We start from the raw sequence: 10,737 nt of genomic DNA on the forward strand, positions 1-10,737 counted from the left end.
TTCCTTTGGTAGCAATAAGTACTATAACTGTTTATTTGGGGAATACCTGTGCACTGATACTGTATTTGGTATTGTTGTGGAGTCCCTTGCATTTTGCGCCGAGAGTGTAGAATTCAGTGTAATTAGCACTCAGGATTTTGCGGCATGAAATATCACAAACAGATGTGTACATCTGGCACAGGGAAATATTTAATTTCGAAAGCCCGACTTCCGAATCTGTCTCAGTATCATCTCGTTTACGAAAATGAGAAATTTGGTGTAGGCCCGAAACAAACAAACAAACGCTAACTGAGATTGCAGACAGGTACCACCTGTTCCTGCTCAATTTTCAAAATTTCCGAATAGCAATTATATTTTTTTATTCACCCAGAAAAAGAACGGAATATCGTCTCTGTCGGGTGGAAACCTCATAACTGTTACTTTTCATGATTCAAATTCAAAAACGGCAAAAGTAGCAGATCGACAAGCTCGAAACGCGTCGCGAAGCGACGCGTTTCGAGCTTGTCGATCTGCTACTTTTGATACTTTTGTGTGACGATGTAGTATGATCAAGTAGGGCGTTAATTTAAGAGAAAAAAAACACAAAAAAGTTTAAATATATAAGAGGTTTCTGCCCCGATATACTCAACCAAACACCAAACTACCTAAAAAAAAATGTACCCATCCCTGAAACCTCACAGAGAGATGTGCCTGGAGGAGCCCCAGCGGACCGCACCCAGCCTTCTACCCAATAAACTGTTGCACACCGTTGGCAGCACACATCCAATTTCCTGTCGGGACCACTTGACCCGTTCACTTTCCCCCTCCGCCGCCCGCCCGCTGTTCCAAGTATAGGGCCTCTTATTTTCGTCTCACGCTCCTTCGAGGAGATGTCTGGCTCAGTGAAAGGGCCCTCGCATAGGTTGTGTTTTGCAGAGCGGATGAGGTTGGCGCTCAGCGTTGCCATGTCCGCTTATTATAAGCGACTTTGGGCGTGTTTTTCTGTAAAGTCGCTTATGAATATTGGTAGTTGATGCCATGGGTTGCGTTTTTTGGGGGGTTTGTTTCTAAAGCGTAGAAGCTTGTTTGGACTTGCTTCCTAAATGTTGTTTAAACGAGTGGTTTTTAAACATTTTAATGTCAAGGACCCCCCAAATGAATATGTATTTGTCCGCGTATACCCATCTGAAGAGATCGTGTGCCAGGGACCCCCAGATAGATTTGTGTTAAAATGTTTTAAATTTGGCCCAGTCGCTCATTTGGCCCAGTCGCTTCTTTTGGGCTTGTTTTCCTACACCTGGTTGCTTATTTCTGTCACGAAATCTGGCAACACTGGTCGGCACGTCTGTGTGACGAGGCGAGGCGAGTTGTAGAGGCGGGTAGGGGCGCGGTGGGGGGGACTGCGTTGACGGATGAGCGGGCTGCTGTGATGGTCTGCCGGGAATCTCGGGGTCAAACGGTAGACGTCTATTCGCTTGACAATGTGACGCGCCGATGTCTCTGGGCGGCCCTCCCCCGCTGCTATAAGAGCGGAGACGGGCCGCAAATGGGAAAGCTGGGGTCAGGCAAGCAGTGGAGGGAGGGAGAGAGAGAGAGTTGCTGGTGGTGCTGGGGGTGTTCTAGCACGTTCACATTGCTTGTTACAGTATATGTCGCCAGTGGTGGTGGAAGAAGTAAGGTTTTTCTTACTTAAGTAAAAGTAGCAATCAGACAAGTCCTGTATTTAAAATGTAACTTTGTAAGTACACAAGTGTGAAAATATACTACAGTACCAAAGTAAAAGTATTCAATTTTTTAAAAAATGTGTCAAAGGTTTTTTTCATAAATAGCAGATCGACAAGCGCACAATGTGTTGCAACGCGTTGTGCGCTTGTAGATCTTCTATTATCAGATAGACTATAAAAAAGGGTTTAATTGGTTAATGTACTGTAATGTTTTGTAATAGTAATCTAAATCTACGCAGTAAAGCGGTTAAATTATTGTCATGGAGTTATTACAATGTTTGCCCCTGAGATGTAGTGGAGTACAAGTCTAGATTATCAGCAAAATTTGAAGTACAGACAAATGACCCCAACATTGTGCTCAAATACATTGAGTAAATGTACTCAGTGTCTTTCCACCACTGTTATGTGGCCCTTTTCTTCTCCCTGCATCAAGCAGTAGCAGCCATGACGGTGTGTACACTGCAAGATCCTACTCCAAGTGTCAATTTATCTCTGAGAGTCAAATTGACAGTCAGGACTAGCCCACTTTGCTCCGCCGTTAGCGGCATAATTGGCTGCATATACAGTACAGTACTCTCAAGCGTCCATTATCCACTTGTACAGTGCGTGCGCTATCTTGAGAAAAATAGCCATAAACCGATCTTATGCTTGCAACAAGTGTCGTAACGTTCATCCTCACACTCCAGCCAAAAAACTTTGCCCGGCTCCCGCGCCTCGAGAAAGAACTCCAATTAACTAACAATCTGTTTCCTTGTAATTATACATTCCCAGCTTGCTTAAATTAGGGCTAGAAAACCCCATTATAGAATTAGACGTTGAAACTGGGTCGAGAGCATGATGTCGCAACGTTGTTTTTTTTGCTCGGATGCGGCGGTGGTAAGTGTGGTGGTCCGGGGGGGCTATAAGGAGAAAAGCCCCCAGGGAGAGGCTGCAGGCTTCGTCTCAACACCCCGGTACAGATTCCTAAGACGGCTGCGTCCACAAACAAACGCTTCGTCGCTGTCCGGTGGAAACCTTGTATGTCCTAAACCAGAACTGTTACTTTTTAGAAGAAAAAAAATAAAATATGTGTTCCAATGGATGTAGTTATTATTTAGTCACATGCCCTTGCTAATACTTTTCATTGGTTCAATATTCAGAAAACCCACAGACACACTTAAAGGGATAGTTCACCCCCCCCCCCCCAAAAAAAATAATCTGCTTGTCACCAATAATTTGATGACTAGCGGACCGGTAGGCAGTGGTTCCGGTAGGAGACACAAAGGAGACTAGAAAAAAATGTCATTTTGGGGTGAACTATCCCTTCAACCACTTTCACTTAAAAACTTTTTTTTGGAAATAGTGAACATAGCAGGTCTACAATAGATCGGTTATTTTAGTTATTTTGTTTTTTAGCACATCCACGAAGGTAGGTGTGGGACGTCGTCTTGATCGATATGCCTTTGTGTTGGTTCCCACAGTGCAGCCTTTGGGAGTTCTCTGTGACGATGGCAATGACCGGCTATACTATAGCTAGACTCATCCTCCTGACTGCTATCTTCTCTGATACACTTGTAACAGTATACAGTACAACACCTACTGTTGTCCGACCTAGTAGAACATTAATGGGTTAAAAACAAGAAATAAATATGACTTGACAGTCATATTATTAGTGTGTGTGTGTGTGTGTGTGTGTGTGTGTGTGTGTGTGTGTGTGTGTGTGTGTGTGTGTGTGTGTGTGTGTGTGTGTGTGTGTGTGTGTGTGATTGTTTTCATAGACCTGATTACTTGTTTTTCGGATTGCTTGTTTCTCTCGCCAAACCTGGCAACATTTAGCGTGACAGAATCTGCGACGCTAAACGCTCTAATGTTTTTTATATAAGTGGTGGCAACATTTTTAGACACCACACAGGTCTTCCCAACAATAGCTAAGATTGAAGTCAGTGTGAACATGGCCAAATAATAACTTAATAGCCAAACTAGGTCTCATGAAGCACGCTAGCATTTAGGCTAACCCTCCTGCCTGAGTCTGCAGTAAAACTTGCACTGTCTGTGAATGAGGGGAGCGCAGCGGAGCACGGTTACTGCGGGGGGCGGGCCGTCTCCCCATTCGTGTCGCCATTGGCTTAAAGGAGTGAAGGACAGCCAGGACAGCCAATGACACTTAGGTGTCACTTAGGTGTCGGACTATGTCTCAGCCTGTTTGTAGAGCAGCAGCTTTGCAGCTGCTAAAAAAGTTGAAAAATGGAGAAGATACATGGTTTCTGCCCGACAGCAACGAAATGCCTATGCACCCCTCACCACCACCCCCCCCCACCCCCCACCCCTCATTAGTGCACTGTGGTGAGATAAGGCAAGTCTACCCAACTGTGGCTGGGAGGATTGGAGTGTCAACTCACGTTACGCCCCCTCTCTGTATGCCTTTCTTCACCGGGAGGGTCAAAAGAAAAGCCCTGTGGAACATGAAAGAGGACTGTGTGGAGTTTTAGCTCACAGTCACCATGCCCCTGAGGACCATGGTTGTTTGCAAGTGTATATTGTTGTTGTCGTGGGCAGAAACCTCTTATCTCCATATTTTAACTTTTTGTGTTTTTTCATCAAAAGTAGCAGATCCACAAGCTCGTTTTGTGCTTTCGTACTTTTGATATTTTTGAATTTGAAACCTGAAAAGTAACAGTTTTGAACGTTATGAGGTTTCCACCCTGTTTGCTGTGTGTACTTGCATGCCCTTTCAGCTCTCCAAGTGCCATGACTTCCTGAAGTGAAAGTGTGTGTTCTGTTCACAGAATGCCTGTTGTGGTGGAAGAAGTACTCTGATTTTTTTACTCAAGTAAAAGTAGCAATACCACAATATACATTATAATCATTTACAAGTAAAAGTCCTGTATTCAAAATTTGACTTTGGTAAAAGGACAAAAGTATTGGCATGAAAATATACTTACAGTACCTTAATAAAAAGTATTAAAAACTGTCAAACTTTTTCCAAGATAGTCGATCTATATAAGCTCACAACGCGACACAATGCGTTGTGAGCGTGAAGTATAAAATAGGGCACAAGTGGTTAAAGGTAGGGTAAGTGATATTTTTTGGTAATTATAATTTTTTTGTAAAAAAGTACAGTACTATATTCTGAAAGTAATCATTGCTACAGAGCGTTTGTTCGGTCACAGGGGTCTCTCCAGTTCTTTAGTAAACAGAATATAAATACATTTTCAGGTAGGTGACAACATTTAAGCCAATCAGGAGAGAGCACTGAAAATGCATTTTCTGTTTAACAAAGAGCTGGAGAGACAAGGAGACTCCTTTTACTGAACAAACACTCTATAGCAATGAGTACTATGAGAATATAGACCTATTTAACACTTATTTTAACCAAAGTAAATCACTTACCCTACCTTTTAAGGTATGTTTTGTAATAATAATCAAAATCTGCAAAGAAACTAAAGCGGTCAAATAATTGTAGTGAAGATGTAGTGGAGTAGAAGTTTAAAGTATAACAAAAAAATGACAATACTCAACTTCAAGTAATGTCAATGTACAGTACCTCAAAATGGTACTCAAAGGAGTACAGAACCTGAGTAAATGTACTTAGTCACTTTCCCACCACTGTGTGCACACATAGTGCTTCCCAGCCCTCTTAAGAGTCATGCCTCTTCCTGCAGTGTGTGTAAAGTGCATGTTCACAGGGATGCCTGTGCGTGGGCGCAGCTGACTGTCGCCTCTTCTTTGGCCTGGACTCTGGGCAATCAGCAGTGACACAGGAGGCGCCCCGGACCAGCTAGGCCTTGATTTACAACCCTGCAAAGATCACAGATTAATAACCGTCACCAGGCAAACACAAACGGCTTGTTGTGCCGAATAACACACGGTCCGCCCAGAGATCACACACTGATGACTGCTTCAAAGTGTGTGTGCCGGGAACCCTTTTAGAAGCTCCGCTGGGGCTCTCTCTCTCTCTCTGTGTGTGTCTGTGTCTGTGTGTGTGTGTGTGTGTGTGTGTGTGTGTGTGTGTGTGTGTGTGTGTGTGTGTGTGTGCGTGCGTGCTCTGCTGTTGTCCAATGCCAAATGAGGTGGCTGCGTAGGCTGGTATACACACAGAAAAATCCCATTAACCTGAGGCGATTCTTGTGTTTTCTAAAATCCTACTGGAAAAAAAAAAATTCAAGATTTTTCAAAAATAGCAGATCTACAAGCTCATAGCGCGGCACTCGGTGCCGCGCTATGAGCTTGTATATCTGCTATTTTTGAACACCCAAAGAAATCTAAAGTGACACAGATGCGTTCCAGGTCTTAATGGGTAACCCCAGCATCTGGATTCTCGGGGGAAACTATCGCGGAGAATAGCAGATCTACAAGCTTTGATATATCGGCTTTTTTCAGCGGAGACATTTAGTGTAGAGCGAAAACAGAAAAGCCACTAGTATAGCGCCTTGAGGAACTCGAGGCTCAACAACGTATGGGGTTTAAGTGGTTAAAAGGCTAGATCGTTCCACCAAAAATATCACCTACTAATTGATTGATTGATTTCTTTATTGATCATGAAATAAAATTGTGTCACAATAACATCTCACCCACCATGATCAAAAGGAAAACGCAAAAACGCTTACTGCTTGTTTCCATTGTGGTCTGAGGTGTCCTCAGAGTTACTAAAGGGGGTCTGTCAAATCTTTGTATGATGGGGAACATTATCCAAAAATAGCAGATCTACAAGCTCACAACTGTGTGAACAGTGAGCTTGTGAACACAAAGTTAGAAAGTTTCTTTTGTTTAGACTCTCAACTAGCTATAGGTCTTGCCCAGCGTGGGGTTTAAGTGTTTAGGATTCTTACGTCCAAAAGGTTCTTTCTAGAACCAAAAATAGTTGTTATTCTCTAATCTATCAGCATCACTCTGAAGAGACAGTTTTTGTTTCCAGTTGGCACCTTTACTTTTTTCTGTGTGAGTCAATTAAAAGTCAGTTGAAAAGGACACGGTTGCTAAGCTAATCAGAGTGGTGGAGGAAGACTAATAAGGCTTTGAATGGTGAGAGTTTCCCTAATGTTTGTCAGCGGTCCAAAAAGGTGAAGTTCCTCCGGGCTGTGTTTACTCACTTAATCAGGAAACCTTCACTCATTTGGTTCATCCCTAAATCCTCCGCTCTGTTTTGTTGCTGAGAAATCCAATAGTGCATCGATTCTTACCCCCCCCCCCCCCTTTAATTGTTACGTAAAGGAAAGAACATCAGTTGACTTTCTTCATTGACAAACCTCTCATACTTAATAAAGCTCTACTTTAGGAGAGGAGTCAAATATGACAGATTCGATGTGATAAATCATGCGGTGTCGACTGAATGATGCAGGATAAAGATGACACACAATTAAGCAAAAAGCCCATATTCACCAAGTTTGTGATGAAAGACGGGTTGTTTCTTCATATACAAAATTGATTTGGGGCTTAAAATTCAATTAAGCTGCTTTATTTAGTGAATAAATATCCTTAGGATACAGGGAATTAACTAAATTATTGAGACTAGACAAGGTTAAATTACGTTTATATATCAAGTTCCCAATAGTTTGTCAAACAAAAACGTAATGTGTGATTATATCGGCAGGTCTGAACCAATTTCAACCAATAATATAATAAGCACCACTAGAGGGCAGTGTTATTCTGTTGAATGATATCAAAGATGGCGGACGCAGCTAAACAAACGTTTGAAAACGTTTTTTTTTTTTTTTACATTGAGTACCGGAGTCCTGACGTCACTCCCGCTACCCCTGGGTCACAGAGGTATTTTTTCAGTCCAGAGAGAGGCACGCACATCCCAACGAAAGCTTTTCAGGGGCTGAACAACAAATACGTATACATTGGAGGAAAGGAAGGGAAGTTCACACACTCTACCTCCCTGTAGAAAATGTATTTAGAGTTTTTCAACCGGGGGTCTTCATCAGGTCTGATGAAGACCCACAGTGGTCGAAACGTTGTGGAGTTAGCAGTTTATCACCTGACAGGGGGGAGTTTCCCCGGTAGGACGTAGCGCGTGGAAGGAACACGCTATTCCAACCAGTTCCTTTCCCCTCCATCAGGCGCCCCGGCTGACCAGGGGGAGGCAGTATAGAGACCAGGATTACTGCATGTTTTTTTGTGAGGGTATACCTCCCCTAGGGGACACGGGGAGAACGGCGGGCGCCATATTGTGAAAGGAGAGTTCATAAGAGGCAGCAGCGCAGCAGCTTGCAGAACTCGGCAGAATTCCACTAATAGACACACAATTAGTTTGTGTGCAGCTCGGGATGAGATTGGTTCAGATGGAAGATGCGTTTGGGCTCAGGGAGCGCACTGAGGATACCCATTTGGTATCAACAGCCATCATTTTATGTTAATGTCATTAGCTGTGTCTTAATTTTACAAATTGAGGCTTGATCACCACATCGCCAAACTATAAATTACAGAGTGGCAGCACGGCAAAAGTTGTGCAAAAATAGTTATCTTCCAGGGATTTTCATTATTTTACTTTATTACATTATTTATTTGTTCGATTATTTATTTACTTGCTAACCGTTACATTACACTGCTCTGCGACTTTGATGTTATAATTGCTTTCTTTCTTGGAGAGTTATGGTTTCAGTGCCATTAAAATATAGAACACAGACTGTCAGTGGCTCAAACCGATTTCCTTTGTATATTTGCAATGATGGTCAATTATTTCAGTCTTTCAAAGTTGATAGCAATAGAAGTGTTTTGATCCAAAAATGTAATATTAAATATTTATTTCATTGTCAATTTCGTTTATTTCATTGTGGTATTTATTATTTAATGTTTGGACAAAAGAACGTATAAATATAGCTGTGTTCTGACCTGAATGGCATCATGAGGATTTTGGATATACAGTAGACAGAAAAGGCAGTTCTGGGTGGCCTGCATATTTCATGTATATTATCTATTTCAGTGACTGGAGACAGACATGTTTTGTGACTATTACTGTTACTTGGATCAGATAAAAAGTATTTTGGTTTGAACATTTGCATTTTAGATGTATGTAACAAAGGTATACTTGGTCCATAACGCCATGTCTGGCATTTGTTACAAACTTAACCGTTTCAAAATCGGTAGAAAATTCAGGGAGTTGTGATGATTTTAATAGTGGAGAGACCGCCTGCTTCAATGGACATAAATGCATTAGAAGGCTCGGCTTCCTCTCCCAATAGACCAATTAATTGTTTACCAACATTGAGACTGGACGCACAGGTGATTGTTTCACGCAATCAATTCCCAACCTGTTGTTTCGGGCTGCGCTGGTTTCAGCGCACCCCAAACCCCTCTTGTGTGTTGGCTAGTGAGGCACGTCCTAGCGAGACCTGATAGAATGGGTTTCATTGCGCGCATACTGGTTGCACGCATACTGGTTCTTATCAGCGTGACGTCGTCTGTTAAGGGGTCTACAGTATATGGCGGCCGCGGAGACAGGTCGCCCCAATGAACTGCAGCGGCCAATGGCAATGAGGTATCTAGGTTTCTATATCTATGGGCGTGGAGGTTGACCGTTGATCAGCAGGAGGTTACTGCAGCTGTGCCTGCAGGGGACCCCGTCTTTCTTTGGTGTTTTGCCCAGGTGGGCGTTATTATATGCCTAAACCCTAACCTTAAACTCACAGAAACTATGCCTAAACCTAACCTTAACCCTAACCTCACAAACACTATTATATGCTTAAGCCTAACCTTAACCCTAAACCCCCAGAAACTATGCCTGAATCTTAACAACAACAAAAAACACGCCCACCTGGGCGAAACGCCGGGAAGAGGGAGTCCGGTGCCTGCAGATTCACAGAACAGTTGCAACATATTGAATTGTGGCTAAATCTAGCAAACAAGCAATGAAACTAGGAGCACGTCTTTACTTTCAGTGTCTATCGATTAGCACCCTCCAACTCAATCATTCATCTGTAATGGTGTGTGTGCAAACGTAATCGCCTGCATTTGTCCCGCATATTTACTACTTTCTATATTACTAAACAGAGACTCACTTGCAAAGTATGAGATGATGTAATCTAATACGCAATGGCCTCTGGGTGTGTGCGTGTGTGTGTGTGTGTGTGTGTGTGTGTGTATGTGTGTGTGTGTGTGTGTGTGTGTGTGTGTGTGTGTGTGTGTGTGTGCGCGTGTGCGTGTGCGTGTGCGTGTGCGTGTGCGTGCGTGCGGTGTCTGAGCCTTGTCTGAGGGGAGGCCTAAATGTCTCAGACTTTGAAAAGCCCTGGTCTAGAGCTAAAGAAGGAGGATCACATAAAACCCATAAAAACATAACAAAGTAGATGGCGTCATTACCACAACAGGACCTTTTGAGGACATACAACAATGCACATTCATACTCTAGACAACACCAGAGCACCACCTCCGTTCTTTTAGTCAGTTTTTCTTTTCTCTAAGACCAATTACCTTTGTAAAGGCCAAACAATTCTGATATAGCAAACAAGAAGAAAAAGCGTGCTTATGCAGTTTTCTTCGTGGTGTCTCGGGCCATGGGGCCGTTTTCATCAGTTGTTCATTAGGTTTCCATTTCCAATTAGGTGCCAGCCAAAGGAAGGCAAACAAACAATAAATTAGGCAAAGGTACATCTAATATAACCAGCGTGATATGCCTCAGTGAATCATCGAGCTTAGCCCCCATTGCAGTTTGCTTTACTGTTTATGTCACATTTTGTTCCAGTGTCACTCTTTTTTTCAACGCAAGGGTGAAAACAAAACGCCTAGATAACTGCAGTCAATTATACACTATCTGTATATTACTCTTCAACTGTCAATGTGTAAAAATAGCACAGCACGCGGTAACAAATAATATTGCTTCTTTCAAACATACAGTATTATTCCTACAAAGACTGCCTAAGGTAGATAATGAAAACCCATATGAGGTTACTAATTATTAGTTTGCAGACACATATTGCAGCGTTCTGTGCTTATAATTGAGAGTTGTTACCTGATTCTCAGCTTATCATTGCAACCAGCTGGTCCTTGGGCCTGCTGTCTCATGACAAGGCCCTAATTGCTTTTCCACATGCGGTTAATGTAAGTTCATATGGTCACT

The sequence above is a fragment of the Gymnoscopelus microlampas genome (assembly GCF_963454915.1).
Source record: "Gymnoscopelus microlampas genome assembly, chromosome: 19".
Classification (NCBI taxonomy): Eukaryota; Metazoa; Chordata; class Actinopteri; order Myctophiformes; family Myctophidae; genus Gymnoscopelus; species Gymnoscopelus microlampas.